The following is a 15,702-nucleotide window of genomic DNA, read 5'->3' on the forward strand; positions in this document are numbered from 1 at the left end:
TGTTAGCGACACCTTTACCGGTATGTGCTCGCTCTCATCCGTAGTCATCAGTCTTCACGGTCTGGGCGTATCGAGTTCACCATGTGTTGTGTTGATATGATCTACTAGGGGTTGCAGCATGCAGCGTTGGATAACTCAGAAATGTGGCTGTTGTCTTTGGTCTTATGTACTTGCTCCCGGTAACCTCCATACGCGTCCTGTGTCTTGAAGCAATGACACCAGGAGGCCCTTTCATGTTCTCGAACCCTCGCAGATCTTCTGAGCTAAGCTTGAACGACTTTTCTTCCTCATTTTTTTTCCAATTGCTCCACCACTTTGTCTTTCCATATATTCCATATCCCTGTGTCGTTCGAGATGAAACGTTGCATGCAAAAACTGCTTTTGAGGCCAAATTTCGAAAGTCGTGCATCGCCGAGTGCTTTCCATAGGAGATCGACTTGTATCTTCTCCTGCTCTAAGGACGACAAAAAGAATTATATGCCCATGAGGCTGCAACCGATGAGATGAACATGATCTGCCCGAATGTCGATTCCTGAGGGATGAAAAGGAGCTGGAGAAGAAACTGCGCAAGGAGGAGAAACGAGCAAAGTCCAATTCGTCTGTACTCTGGGCCGCCATGCATCCTCGGAACAAATTTGTCTTTCGTTATTGGATTGACGTCTTTCTCTGAGCCTCGGACAATGACCACGTTTTTTTGCATGAGGAGTATCCCATCTGCGGGAGGCGTGTCTGGAGAGAGTTCTTTCCTGTTCTTTCACGCCAGAATTTAGAAAGAAAGTCGAGTCGAGCAGAGCTGATGACAAAGCAAGATTTCCCAGCACGACTATATTGTCTAAGGACCATGTCGCTGCTTGTCCAATGTACTTAAAGTGAGGACAGGACTCGAAACGTCCGGTGGGTAGAGGCATGAGGTAGTTTGTTGACTCTGTTCAATTTCTTATCCCCGTTGAACGTGTCAGGTGTTGAGAGCCGAAGAACCCGAGGACGGAAAGGCCGATAGAGGAGGATATGGGACTACGGCCGAAGAGTAAGGCAGCTCGAGGTGCGAGCGCCACCAAACGGAGATTCCAGACGACGTGTCAACGTCGGCTATCTTTTTTCATTCCTTTAGTATATGTTTTCATCAAAAGGCCAGCTGGCGCACTCACCATATAAAAGCAGCCATCCACCATCGAAACATCTCAGATTCGTAATCCGAATACTGAGATGTAAGTCTTCTAATGTAACGTTTGAGTACAAGTACTAACATATACCGTAGCTTACCTGTCTAGGTAAAAACACTTGTCAATAAAGAGATTCGTAATCCGAATACTGAGATCTTACCTGTCTAGCCTCGCGTGAACGCCCTGCTATACTCTCAATAGGTTATGAGCCCTGCCCCGGTCATGGACACAACGCTCCCCACTACCAGTTCGAGCCTGTTCAACGTTCCCAAGTTAGCCGAAGACGGCACAAACTGGATAACATACAAAGAACGTACGTTAACGGCCATTGGAGCAAGAGGTTTGATGCGTTATGTGGACGGCCGGGCAGTACGACCTATCCCGTTCCTAGTCGATCCCAAGACTGGAGCCGTAACGAAGAAGGACGGCACCGTCCCTACCCAGACCGAGATCGATGACCTGGATAAGAAACTGGATGATTATTACCAGCGAAATTCGCTGGTAAAACAACAAGTGTTCAGCAGCATAACTGATCGTCTGCTGCTGCGGGTACAGAAGCTGGAGGCTGCATCCGAAGTCTGGAAGGAGGTCTGTCAAATACACGAAGGCAAAACCGAATTAGTACAAATCGACCTCCGTCGTCGACTTCAGGAGACGCGATGCAAAGAAAACGGCGACGTACGTGCACATTTCAGCGAGATGCTGCGCATCCGCGAGTCCCTTGCGGGAATGGGCGCCTCCATCGAAGAAAAAGACTTCTACGCTATAATATTGGGGTCGCTCCCAGAATCGTACCGTCCCATCCTGTCGTCGATCAATGCGGTGGCCAAGATCACCAAAAAGGTCCTAAGTACATACGAACTTGTCAACGTCATCACCGAGGAATACGAGCATCGTTTGCTTACCGACAGACGCCCGTCTAAACGTGGCACTAACTCTGCCCTCTCCGCGCGCGCCAACGACGCGAAGTCCAAAATCGCGGATGGCGCTGCACCCCACTACAACCCAGATGCGCTCTGTCAGAACTGTGACCGAAAGGGGCACTACAAGAGTGAGTGCTGGAGGAAAGGGGGAGGGAAGGAGGGTCAAGGTCCCAAGCAGAAGGCTAGAAGGGGAGGACGCACCCAAAAGCAGAGTGCTAACGTGGCTGCGGCCAAAGAGCCCGAAGCCCAAGACAATTACGCTTTCGCAACATCAGACCTTGCGAGCGTAGCAGAAGCTATGCACTTACCTGCTGCGCGCCGTGGAGCTATAGTCGACTCCGGCGCGACATCCCACTTCTGTCCGGACAGGTCCAAATTCGAGACTTTCGTCGAAATACCCCCCCAAAAGGTCTATACTGCAAACGGTTCCAACGTTAGCGCCACAGGTCGCGGAGATGTGAGAATCGACTTACCTTTGGGCTCCAAAAGGACCACTGTGACCTTGAAGGACACCCTATACGCCCCCGGTATGGCGTTCACCCTCATATCCACAAATCGTATCGCATCCGCCGGTCTAGCAGTCCTTTTTGAAGGACGCATGTGCAAGATTCTCTCGCGAGGTCCCCGAAGGGACGTTATCGCGGAGATCCCACAGGTAGAAGGGCTGTACTCTGTTGGGACGAAGGGGAGTCAGGGTCACCACGCCAATGTGGCCAAAGAAAAGCTTACCCTAGGCCAGCTACATTGTAGGCTGGGACACGTCGGCCAGAACGCCCTTGCCGAAGCCGTGAAGAAAGGCTTGGTGGTGGGAGTCGAGTTTGACCTGGCGACGAAAGCCGAATTCTGTGACATCTGCGTGAGAGCTAAGTCAGCGCAACAGTCTTTCCCAAAAGAGACGAAGTCACGTGCACTTACCTATGGGGAGATAGTCCATACCGACCTCTGGGGGCCGGCGCAGACGACGAGCTTGGGAGGCTGCAAATATTATATCAGTTTCACGGATGACTTCAGCCGGCAGACTCGACTCGACTTCCTCAAACAAAAGAGTGACGCACTTACCGCGTTCAAGTCATACGAGGCGTGGGTGACGCGTCAGTCGCCGGGTGTCCGCGTGCGCAAAGTCCGTTCGGACAGAGGAGGGGAGTATCTAAGCGCCGAGTTCGACCAATACTTGCGTCAGCAAGGCATCGAACGGCAGCTAACAGTACACGACTCACCCCAACAGAATGGTGTCGCCGAACAACTTAACCGCACCCTGGTCGAGCACGCAAGAGCGATGCTCCTGGGCAAGGATATGCCGAAATACCTGTGGGCAGAGGCAGTTAGTTATGCCACATGGCTCAAGAACCGCCTACCGTCCAGAGCCATCCCAGGTAGCACACCCTATGAGATGGTGCGCAAGTCCAAGCCGGACTTGTCGCGTGCCCATGAATTTGGGGCACCGGTCTTCGTCCATACGCTGGAGGCCGGTAAGCTGGAGGCGAGGGCAGAAGAGGCAGTCTTCGTGGGGGTAGACGCTGAGAGTAAGGGATACCGGGTTTACTGGCCCGGGAAACGTCGAGTCACGGTTGAAAGGAATGTCACCTTCAAGCCGATCCTGGCAGCCGATGGTGTGCCGGACGAGGGGGAGTCTACTATTGTTAACGAACATAACAGCGGCAACAGTAATAATAACTCACCTAATAGCGTCCAGCCCACCACCATGCCACAGCAACCTCAACCATCTACTCCTCAGCAACCTCAACCATCTACCGCCCAGCAACCTCAACCATCTACTCCTCAACAACCTCAACCATCTACTCCTCCAACGAGGTCCACAAGGGCAAGACCACCCCCCGGCTACTATGCGACCCTAAACGAGGGCCAGACGGCTGCCCTAACAATGGAGAATCTGTTGGAGGCGTCAGAGGTGGACCTAATGGATGAAGAAAATTATCTTCACCTTGCTTTGGCCACAGCAGAGCCAGAACCCACCCTACAGCAGGCCCTAAACGGTCCAGACAGGCGTTGAATGGCAGGAGGCGGTGGACTATGAGATAAGTCAGTTGGAGAAGCTAGGTACGTGGGAGGTAGTGGACCCACCTCGAGGCGCCAACATCATACCGTGCCATTACGTCCTGGCCACTAAACACGGACCGGACGGCGAAAAGCTGAAGCTGCGTGCCCGACTCGTGGCGAACGGGCAGAGGCAGAAGTTTGGGGTCGACTACTTCGACACTTTCGCCCCCACAGCCAGCATGATAACGATCCGGATGGTCCTAGCGATGGCGGCTCAGCGAAACTGGGAAATACACCAGGTAGATATAAAAAGCGCTTACCTGTATGCCAGCATCCAGGAAGAGATATACATGCGTGCCCCGCCCTGGCTACTTGAAGGAGGACCAGCGTGGAAAGGTGTTGCGGCTGAGGAGGAGTTTGCCTGGCCTGAAACAGGCAGGATTCGAGTGGGCCGAAGAGCTATCGGGCGTGTTCCTAGCGCTGGGCTTCAGCAGGTCCAAGGTAGATCAGGCGGTGTACTATAAACGTACCTCCAACGAGCACATGGTCATCACGGTGTCCGTGGACGACATGGCCGTAACGGCGAACGACGTCGCCCACATCCAGCGCTTCAAGTCCCAGCTCCAGCGACACTTCGAGATAAGTGATCTGGGAGAACTAAAATGGCTGTTAGGACTGAAGGTGACGAGGGATAGGAGGGCACGTACCATCACGCTATCGCAAAGGGCGTACGTCGCGACCATTGTCGAACGTTTTCGCTTGGGCGACGCCAAGAATGTGCAGACTCCAATGGAGTCTACAACGACCCTGTCAGTAGAGCAAGGACCCGCTACCCACGCCGAAATTCAAGACATGCGGGACGTACCATATCAAAGAGCCATTGGCTCGCTGATGTACGCAGGCCACCAGCACGCGGCCGGACATTGCGTTCGCGGTCGCGACGCTATCCCAGTTCATGAGGAATCCCGGTAGGGCCCATTGGGAAGCTGCAAAGCGGGCCCTACGTTATTTGAAGGCAACAGATGACATGGAACTTACTTTGGGAGTCACAGACGCTGGCCTGGAAGCCTTCGTCGATGCAGATTGGGCGTCCCAGCCCCACCGACATTCGATGTCGGGATACGTCGTCATGTTCAACGGCGCACCCATAGCCTGGAGTGCGAGGAAGCAGCCGTTAATAGCGTTGTCGACGGCAGAAGCTGAATATATCGCACTTACCAGTGTGGTGCGCGAACTCCTCTTCCTGCAGCTCCTCATCGCCGAACTCTACGACGCCCCGAACCTGCCGATCCCCATACACTGCGATAATCAAGCAGCCATTGCGTTAGCATCGAACGGGAAGTTCCAATCAAGGACGAAGCACATTGACTTACGATATCATTTTGTCCGAGGGCACATCAAGAGCGGTGTCTTCAAGCTTCTCTATTGTCCCACAGACGACAACGTCGCCGATGCCTTTACCAAGGCACTACCGCGTCCCAGACTGCAGAGGTTGAGGGGAATGATGCGTTTGGATAGCGCTCGAGGGGGAGTGTTGAGAGCCGAAGAACCCGAGGACGGAAAGGCCGATAGAGGAGGATATGGGACTACGGCCGAAGAGTAAGGCAGCTCGAGGTGCAAGCGCCACCAAACGGAGATTCCAGACGACGTGTCAACGTCGGCTATCTTTTTTTCATTCCTTTAGTATATGTTTTCATCAAAAGGCCAGCTGGCGCACTCACCATATAAAAGCAGCCATCCACCATCGAAACATCTCAGATTCGTAATCCGAATACTGAGATGTAAGTCTTCTAATGTAACGTTTGAGTACAAGTACTAACGTATACCGTAGCTTACCTGTCTAGGTAAAAACACTTGTCAATAAAGAGATTCGTAATCCGAATACTGAGATCTTACCTGTCTAGCCTCGCGTGAACGCCCTGCTATACTCTCAATATCAGGAGCCGCGTCCAAATTTCGGCATCAGTGGCGTATTACATAGTTCAGTCAAGTAAATTTTATTCGCTGAACAGTGCAGAGCTCAAAAATGACGTCTACTACGAGCCAACTGGAACAAAATGTAAGACTTTGGACCACACCCCGTACCAGGGGCATTCTCTTGTACAGGCTACTCAAGCCGATACGAGAGAATGTCCCTGGAATAGATAACGCAAGAGAGAAATCCCGGATGACCATTGGATACGAGCTCGGTTGGGTCGCTTGAGTGACCCCTCGTCCTACTACACATAGCTGATATTATAGTAGTGAGCAGTAGTGAGGACTTGAGATTTACATTCACTTACTGGCGATGACGTAGAAGTGGAAGTCCAGGCACTCGGTGACTGGTTGGCGTCGTGTGGTCGGAGCATTTGGGAGTCAAAATGCTCCAACTACACAGAGTAAGCAGATGGGGTTGCGAAATGCTGATAAAGTGGAGATGGCCACGAGGTTCGACCTCCAGGTTGACGAGATGACATGATAAGGGTGTTGGAGAGTCGGTAGGATGGTATATATGGACTGCAATTGTAAGTTTGATGTCGATGATATGATTGTTCAGACATTTTAAAGGCCACAATCAATGCCTGGAAGGTTGAGGTGTTGATGGAGATAAGTATAAGCCGCAGTCAGTCACTCACGGTTGTCACTGACCTCATTCGACACGACCCAACAGCGCCCAGTGACTCACTATGATTCTTACTCCATCGAGCATAGTTGTTTTGTTCGACGCACGATTTTAAGTACTTGTGACAGTAGAGTTTACCATGACTGCGATTATAATTACGCATCACTGACGGATCTCAGCGAGCATCGCCCACCCTTGCCCTACAGTGATTTCTGCACCGTCGAGCATAAGAACGACTTTGATCGTTTCGTTCTGCACGCGGAGCCAACTGTAAAGTGCGGTAACGCAGTCAAATCTACATCACTTCCATCATGCATCAGCTTCGATGTCACCCACCTTGCCCACGGTGATTTCTCCAATGAGTGAGTCAGTTGCGTTCGCATGGCTCCCCTTACTATGACTCAATTTGCCACGAGCGACGGACCTTCTTCCAGCAGACTTCGGGCGGCCTCCATCAGTGAATTGATGAGTCCTCGATATTGTAGCCGTGGGAAGTATAGCACGATGTAATTCTGCTGCCGCCAAATATTAGCTTATATACTGCGAGCAATTTGAGTTGCACATATATACTCATGTATGCTTGTAAATCCAGCTCAACATGAATGATTTATAACAATCCTGGGACATTCCGCCTTTGCAGCCAATGAGTAGTGGTAGTATACCTGAGCCAATTGTTTTGAGCTTCGACATCTTACCTGATCTTGTTTTTTTAATTACATTGGGTTTTAATAGGTTTAAACGAATTGAATCAACGCTCGCACTCGGCTCTGGCCGAGTCTCAGCTCTGTGCACATACCTGTCACTGATTGTGACATATGGTTGTGACTGAGTCTCCTAAACGCTGGTGACGCAGACTTCGGACTTCAGTCCTTTTGTCTCAACCGTCATCAGCGTTGAGCACGTTCTGCTTGCGCACGTTCTGCGCCACAATTTTAAGCTATTTACTTGAATTCTTGTTCTAAACTTCGAATTCGGTCGTACCTCCATGTCTAACACTCAAAATGTTTCATCCAACACCCAAGCATCACTTACAGGACCCGGACAAGCGGGGACTTCGACTCAAACCAACTCTGGAAGGGCGACTGTTCCGCAACAAGACTTGGTTGAGAAGTGCCTCAACATCGTTGAAGACTTCAAACAATCACTTATCTCAAAGCAAGAAGCGTTTATCACTATTTCAAAGGTTGTCGCAGCCACCTCTAACGAAGTTACGGACCAAGCCGAATCTTTTATCGCGGGTCCGTACTTCGACATGCTTGAACAATGGTCCAATGACCTTGAAAGGACCAGAGCGTTTCGGGAACATGACCCTGCATGACAATCCAAAGAAAGGGACTTTGTCCCTCCTAGAGAGGATGGGCATGAGAGAGAGTCCAGTGCTGACGAAGGTGAACCCATTAAAAAACGGTCCAAACTTGACCTCGTCTCGGACGAGCCGAGCAATCATTCAAAGGAGGGCAGCTTTCAGCCAATCTCACACGCACCAACGAAATCCTACTCAACTGGTCGCAAGACCCTAAAGAGGTTCGGTGAAGACTCATGTACCATCGCTGCTGCCCGGAATTCCATGAAGCTGGATGGGCAGAAATTGTCGCAGGAAAATGCATTAATCTTGACACCATACACTCTATTATCTCCTCCTCGCGCACCATTGACAAATGTACCGAAACCATTGGGGACATTGAGATCAAGTTCGCCACCACTACAGAGGCAGTTTCGAAGAAGATCACTACCTCTGCACAATGGTCCACAGTGTGGAATAGAACCTCAAGGGCCATTAAGTTCGCGTTCCCTCATCGAGAGGATGAGCTCGCCGCCTATGGAGAATACATTAACGACAAATTTGACCGCAGTGTCGAGCGAGCGCATGAGAGAATCATTAGATTCGATAAAGCCGTTAGGAACAGGGCCGCAAACTCTCGAAGAGTTGAACTCTCTGACTTCTTGGCCTTTGCAGACATATATGAGTCCCACTTCTTATCAGACGGCAGGCATCACGACGAGGACAAGCAGTCAAAACTCGGTGCTTCAGCACGAGACAAGACCTCCTTTAATCGGCGAGAGCCCTGTCGTAAATGGAACTCAGGAGAATGCTCTCGCAGCGCTCAAACCTGCCGTTACGCGCACGTCTGTTCACACGAGCAGGACGGGAGATTGTGTGCACGACGTCACACGGAAGCGAGACATTTCGAGGAGTCTAAGTCCAAACCTACCTGAACGTCCAATTAAGCGCCCGCGACATAGACGGGGCCTTATTTGGTCTCCAATGGATCTTTCATTTAGTCCCACAGCGCGTTCTACTGAATATTCAGAACCTGTTCCAAAACCACCTTCACATGAACTCCAAAACAGTGATGCAGCTCAGACCATTGCTCGAAGGCCGGACCTGTTTCGCATCGTCACACCCATCAATGTTAACCGTTTCGAGGAACTCCTTACAGATCATCCGAATCAGCCTTTTGTTAAATCTGTCTGTTACGCATTGCGCGAAGGCTTCTGGCCTTGGGCTGACACTTCTGATAATTCGTACCCCTCCATTAATGACAACTCTTCGCATACGTGTTCCAAAACCGACATACAACTTCAATTCATTGAGGACCAGATGCGGGAAGAAATCCGCTTGGGCCGGGTGTCTGAAAGTTTCGAAACAGAGCTTTATCCAGGGATGTATAGTGTCCCAATGCACACTGTTCCCAAACCCAATACCGACAAACTTCGGTTAGTTGTGGACCACACTGCGGGCGAGTACTCCTTGAACTCTATGATTGATCGAGACACTATCAAGGGTACTAAGCTCGATGGTCTACATTCACTGGGGGCCTCATTGCTCCAATTTCGAGAGCTGCATCCAAACATTGAGTTAATCATGTTCAAATCTGACGTTTCACAAGCCTTCCGTCGGTTACCAATGCACCCTCTATGGCAAGTCAAACAAATTTTGACTGTGCATGGTCAACGTCATGTTGACCATAACAATAACTTCGGTGGTCGCGGTTCTCCTAAGATCTGGATATCCTTTATGTCACTTGTCGCGTGGATTGCTATTCACCGGGCTCTAATTGATGCTCTAAAGACCTACATGGACGACTCCTTCTCTTTCGAGGTCGCAGGACATTGTCACGAGTTCCAAATACAAACCATTATTCGTTCCTTAATTCTAAGTCCTTTAAGCGCCCAGTCACAGCGCCTGCTCCTAAGAATATGTTTACTGTTGAAGAAGTTCCTATTATTGCGTCTATTGAAGAATTACCAGAGTCACGTGATCGATCGGACAATGCCGAAGATGTTGACATCATGCCTCGCGACACTCTTGGAATGTTCCAGAGTCTTACTGCGGCTGCGGCACATGTTATGACATCATAGTTATATATAGAATCGTACGATACCTTTAATTATTCTGATTGGTTAGTTAGTTCATACTCAGTTTCGATCTCAGTTTCAATATATGTATATAGGTAGCTTGTCGTAGTCAGTAGTTCTTTAGTTCAAACCTCTTGTATCTCCAAGTGAGCAATCCAAGACGTACCTGCTGCCTTATCCTCTTTGTGATTATCTTGTTGTTTGAGTCCTAGTCTCTGCCCTGCGTTAATTCGTTTAAGGGGTTGTGACATTAGGTTTGAACTATAGGAGACTCCGACTCTTGCGTTACACTCTCGCATCTCTCTTTCTTTCGCTTGGTCGTGTTGATAGCTATCACACCATCAACCGAAACAAAGCCGTTATACTTTTGCCCGGCTTAACCGCTGCGATCCTTTGTTTCATCCCTTTGCTCATTTGAGCGCATTTTCCTACCTATCATCTTTCTTAGTTAGTAGTCCTATACCAGGCCCTGTCTTACCGCAGCCGCCAGTATACGGAGGTGTTCACGACATTAGGCGTGTCACTGCAACTTTGAGTGCTGGCCCAAAACCCTGCCTGCTCAACGTTACTATAGTTTCATTTTACCTATTCCTTTCTTCATACGCACGTAGGCATTCGTTTCGAGTCAATAGCGGAACTGTCTAGACGACAAACCGTGCTTTCGACCTACGAGGATTTAGCGACATACCCTAGTGAGACTCGCACTTGTAAGCTTCGGCTGGAAGAGTGATAACTTGTCCTAGGCTTGTACCCTCAGAACGGAGATTGCATTGTCCCTAGTTTTTCCCACTCGATTGAGTATAGTTACGTATCCTTTTTAGTTAGTATTAGGGAAGCATCGGTTGGGTTGATTAAAGAACCCTTCGATCCTGAAGTACGTGGTAGATCCGATCAGATATCGGGGACCGCTTCAGTTTTCCATTACATAACTTTCTTCCTTTCACCATCATTCCCTTTCGGAAGAGCCCTTACGAGCAGCTCTTCAACAGACATCAGTGAATCGGGTTCCAGAAAACAACTGGCACTATGTCTGAATTACCAAACTCTCCTACACAGTCTGCACCGACAGTGGTGTTACCATCCACTCCACAGGAGGTTGTCGAGTACATTCACATGTCACTTGCAAACCAAGCGGAAAGCTTCAGGGTCAGAATCACAGAACTAGAAGCCAAGAATGCGGCTCTAGAAGAAGCAAACAGACTCCTGGGCGTACACCTAGAAATGCAAGAAGACGAGACTGTGAAAATGCAGTCTCAACAACCATCCTTCGGCTCTGCAGGAGCTAGTCTACTTTCATCGAACTCTTCCCCTTCCATCAAATACTCCAAACCCCAAGACTTCACTGGAGAAAAAGACTCCATAGAACTCATGGTCTGGATATCCCAAGTAGCGCTATACATGGCGCAATGGCCCAATATCCAAGAAGGCCAAAGGATCGGAGTAATGCTCTCCTTCATGAAAGGCACTGCAGCCAAATGGGCGCAACCTTACATCACCAAACTTGGAAAGACCGGAGACGAAAAGTTGACCGTGGAGAAATTCCTGGAAGACTTAGAAGCCATGTGGGGGCAAGAAGATCGTGAAGGAAAAGCGATCAGAGAACTGGAATCCCTTAGACAAGGATCTTCCTCGGTTCCAGAGTACGCGGCCGCTTTCAGACAAAAGGCCGCACACACCTCCTTTTCCGACTACGACCAGAGGCAGAAGTTCAGGCTGGGACTTCAAGACCGTGTCAAGATACAGCTAGCTCATGTCCGTTACGAGGACAAAAACACCATGAAGAAACTGGTGGAACATGCGATCCAAATCGGACGCAACTTCAAAGAGCTGGACGCGGACAAAAAGAAGACGACCTGGTGGACCCCTAAACAAGGCCCCAGGACCCCTGAATACAAACCTGGTCCAAGCAGGGAAAGTGACGCTATGGACGTCGACGCCAACAAGCAGCGAGGTGCTCCAAAACCTCAAGGAAGGACTGGATCCTTCAAATGCTACCGCTGTGGAGGCGAAGGCCATATGGCTAGAAACTGCAAAGACGCAGTCGCACCAAAAGTGCAGGTGAAGGCTACTACAGTGCCAAAAGAAGAAGATCCTATTCCGAGTTGGTTCAAAGCCTGGGTCAGCTCTAAGGAAGGCAAGGGTTTTTAGAGGGGTCAAAGTCAAAGTCTGCGAACTTAGACCCGAACAATCGTTTCTCTATCCTATCTACGTTCTCGGATGTATCAGAAGTATATATTAAATCCAAATCTGAACATTTTTACATTCCAATCACGTTGAAGGGAAAGAACCGACAAGCAGATGTGAAAGCACTGGTAGATTGCGGTGCATCGACATTATTTATTAGCGAGAAGTTTGTGAAGAAAAACGAAGTCCGGTGCCATAAATTATTAAGGCCCATTCCGGTTAAAAATATTGATGGCTCGTTGAATGCCGCTGGATCGATGACTCATTACGCTGAATTAGGTCTAAAGATCGGTGACCATGTTGAAGATCAAGCAGCCTTCATGGTTACGGACTTAGGAAGCGATAATGTTATTATTGGCATAGATTGGCTAAGATATCACAACCCGGAAATAGATTGGAACGCTGGACGTTTTGCACTTTCTCGTTGCCCGGTTAAATGTATTACTAAAAAAGAACAAAGACAAAAAAATAAAGAAAAAAGAAAAGAACAAAAAAAGATAGAAGAAGTGCCAGATCTGATTCCCACAGAAGAGGATGACGAAGAAGACATGGCGATGAAAAGGGCGACAGTTGAGGAAATAGAAGATGAAGAGTATCCTGGAGAATGGATCAAATATAAAGCCTCGGTTGCCACGGAGCAGAAGGTTGCAGAAGAAGCAACGAAAGTGAAGAAATCGGTCGAAGAGATGGTTCCCGATTGGCTTCACAAGTACCTGGGAGTTTTCTCAGAAGAAGAATCTAAGCGCTTCCCTGAAAGAAAGAAGTGGGATCATGCGATAGATCTTAAAGATGATGGCGATCTTCCGCCAAATGCGAAACCTTATCCCTTATCACCCAAGGAGATGGACACTTTGAAAGATTGGTTAAAAGCCGAGACTGCACTGGGACGTATAAGAAATTCACAATCTCCAGTAGCAGCACCTTTCTTCTTTGTGGCCAAAAAAGATGGCAAGTTGAGACCAGTAATGGACTATAGAAAGCTCAATGAGAAGACGGTTAAAAATGCATACCCGCTACCGAGATCTCAAGATTTAATTGATGCTTTAACTGGTGCCACGATGTACTCCAAAATGGATGTAAGATGGGGGTACAATAATATTCGCATGAAAGAAGGAGACGAGTGGAAGGCGGCCTTCAAAACGCCGTTTGGTCACCATGAACCAACCGTGATGTACTTCGGTTTAACAAACTCCCCTGCCACGTTCCAAACCATGATGAACGAGATATTCAGAGATTTAATTGATGGAAAGACCGTAGTTGTCTATATCGATGATATCCTCGTGTTCACGAATGGCAATAGGGAGCAACACCGAAAAGTTGTACGAGAGGTACTGAAACGACTAAAAGAAAATGATCTGTATCTGAAGCCTGAAAAGTGTAGCTTCGAACAGACAGAAGTCGAGTTCCTCGGGTTGATAGTGGAGAAGGGTGGTGTTCAAATGGACCCTATGAAAGTAGAAGGAGTAATGAAATGGCCTGTACCCAAATGCGTCAAAGATATTCAAGCATTTATGGGCTTCGCCAACTTCTACAGAAGATTTATCTTCGGGTTCTCAGACATCGCTAGACCAATGAATGATTTATTACGGAAAGATGTCAAATGGGATTGGACGGAGAAACAGCAAGATGCTTTTGATGAACTGAAGTCAAGGTTTACATCAGCTCCGATCCTAGTAATGCCTGACGTTGAGAAGAAAATGAAAATAGAAACCGATGCTTCTGATTATGCAACTGGAGCGGTTCTATCTCAACTGATGGAAGATGACCTATGGCACCCCGTGGCATATTACTCTAAGTCAATGAACGATGCAGAAAGAAATTATGACATCCATGACAAAGAGTTACTTGCAATCATTCGAGCGTTGGAGGAGTGGAGGCACTATGTGCAGGGAAAACCTCACCATGTGGAGATCTGGACGGATCATAAGAATCTCGAGTACTTTATGACGAGCCAAAAGTTGACAAGAAGGCAAGCCAGATGGAGTTTGTTCCTGGCGGAGTATGAATTTACGCTCCAACATAAGCCTGGTGTAGTCAACGATAAGGCCGATAAGCTTTCTCGGAGAGAAGACCACAGAGGGGGGGTAGAAAACGACAATTCTGATCGTATTTTGTTAAAACCAGAGTTCTTTACTGTAAAAGCTGCTAAAAGAGGTCAAGTTCTAGTGCAAGGAGAAAAACAATTGCTGAGAAAGATAAGGCAATGCACAGAACGAGAGCCCGAAGTCGCTAAAGCGCTACAAACGCTAAAAGCAGCACCGGTACAATTGCGTAGAGGAGTCGAAGAGTGGAATGTGGAGGATGGATTGGTGTTATTCCGAGGACTGGTTTACGTTCCAAATGATAAAGAGATCCACCGAGAGATATTGGAGTTGTTTCACGACTCTCCACCGGCTGGACATCCTGGACGTGCCAAAACCTTAGAGTTAATTTCCAGAAATTATTGGTGGCCTTCAATGACGAAGTATGTCCACGATTACGTAGATGGCTGTGATAGATGCAGAGCAACGAAGATTCACCCAACGCAACCACATGGTCCGCTTAAACCAAATGAAATACCAGCGGGACCTTGGCAATCAATCACTTGTGATTTGATAGTAGATTTGCCTAAAAGCGAAGGGTTCGATTCTATTTTTGTTGTCGTTGATCGATACACGAAACAAACGCACATCATGCCTACGAAAAAGGAAGTTGACGCTCGAGGAATCGCGAAACTTTTCTTAGATAACGTATGGAAACACCATGGAACTCCGAAACAGGTGATATCGGACAGAGGAACACAATTCGTTTCCAAATTTATGGGACAAGTGTCGAAACGCCTAGGCATAAAATGGAACATGTCAACGGCTTATCATCCTCAGACAGACGGACAAACAGAGAGAATCAATCAAGAAGTAGAGCAATATCTGAGAATGTTCACGTCTTACCGCCAGAATGATTGGGTAGACTGGCTTCCGATAGCAGAATTCGCTCACAATAACTCTGTCACTGTAACGGGTCATAGTCCATTCAAAGTACTCTACGGATATGATCCAGAGTTTACTTTTTCACCAATTTCCAACTCTAAAGTACCTGCAGCTGATGAACGAGTGGATGTAATGAAAGAGGCGAAGGAAGACGCAGAAAGTATGCTGCGAATGGCGAATGAGCGGATGAAGAGATTCTACGATAGAGGAGTAAAAGACGCACCACAATTCAAGAAAGGAGATCTGGTCTGGCTCAATGCCAAAAATATCCGTCAGAAAAGACCAAATAAGAAACTCTCCGATCGACGACTTGGTCCGTTTGAAGTGCTAGAGAAGACGGGTGACGTAAATTACCGCCTGAACCTTCCAGCAAAATATCAGATTCATCCGGTATTCCATGTAGAATTACTCACTCCGCATTCCCCCTCGACCTTAGTCCAAAGACTTCCACATCATCGTCCGCCGCCAGAGATCTTATCAGAAGGCAATTCCGAATGGATAGTACG

Source organism: Suillus fuscotomentosus (genome assembly GCF_016647785.1).
Source record: "Suillus fuscotomentosus strain FC203 chromosome Unknown F5891scaffold_55, whole genome shotgun sequence".
Taxonomy (NCBI): Eukaryota; Fungi; Basidiomycota; class Agaricomycetes; order Boletales; family Suillaceae; genus Suillus; species Suillus fuscotomentosus.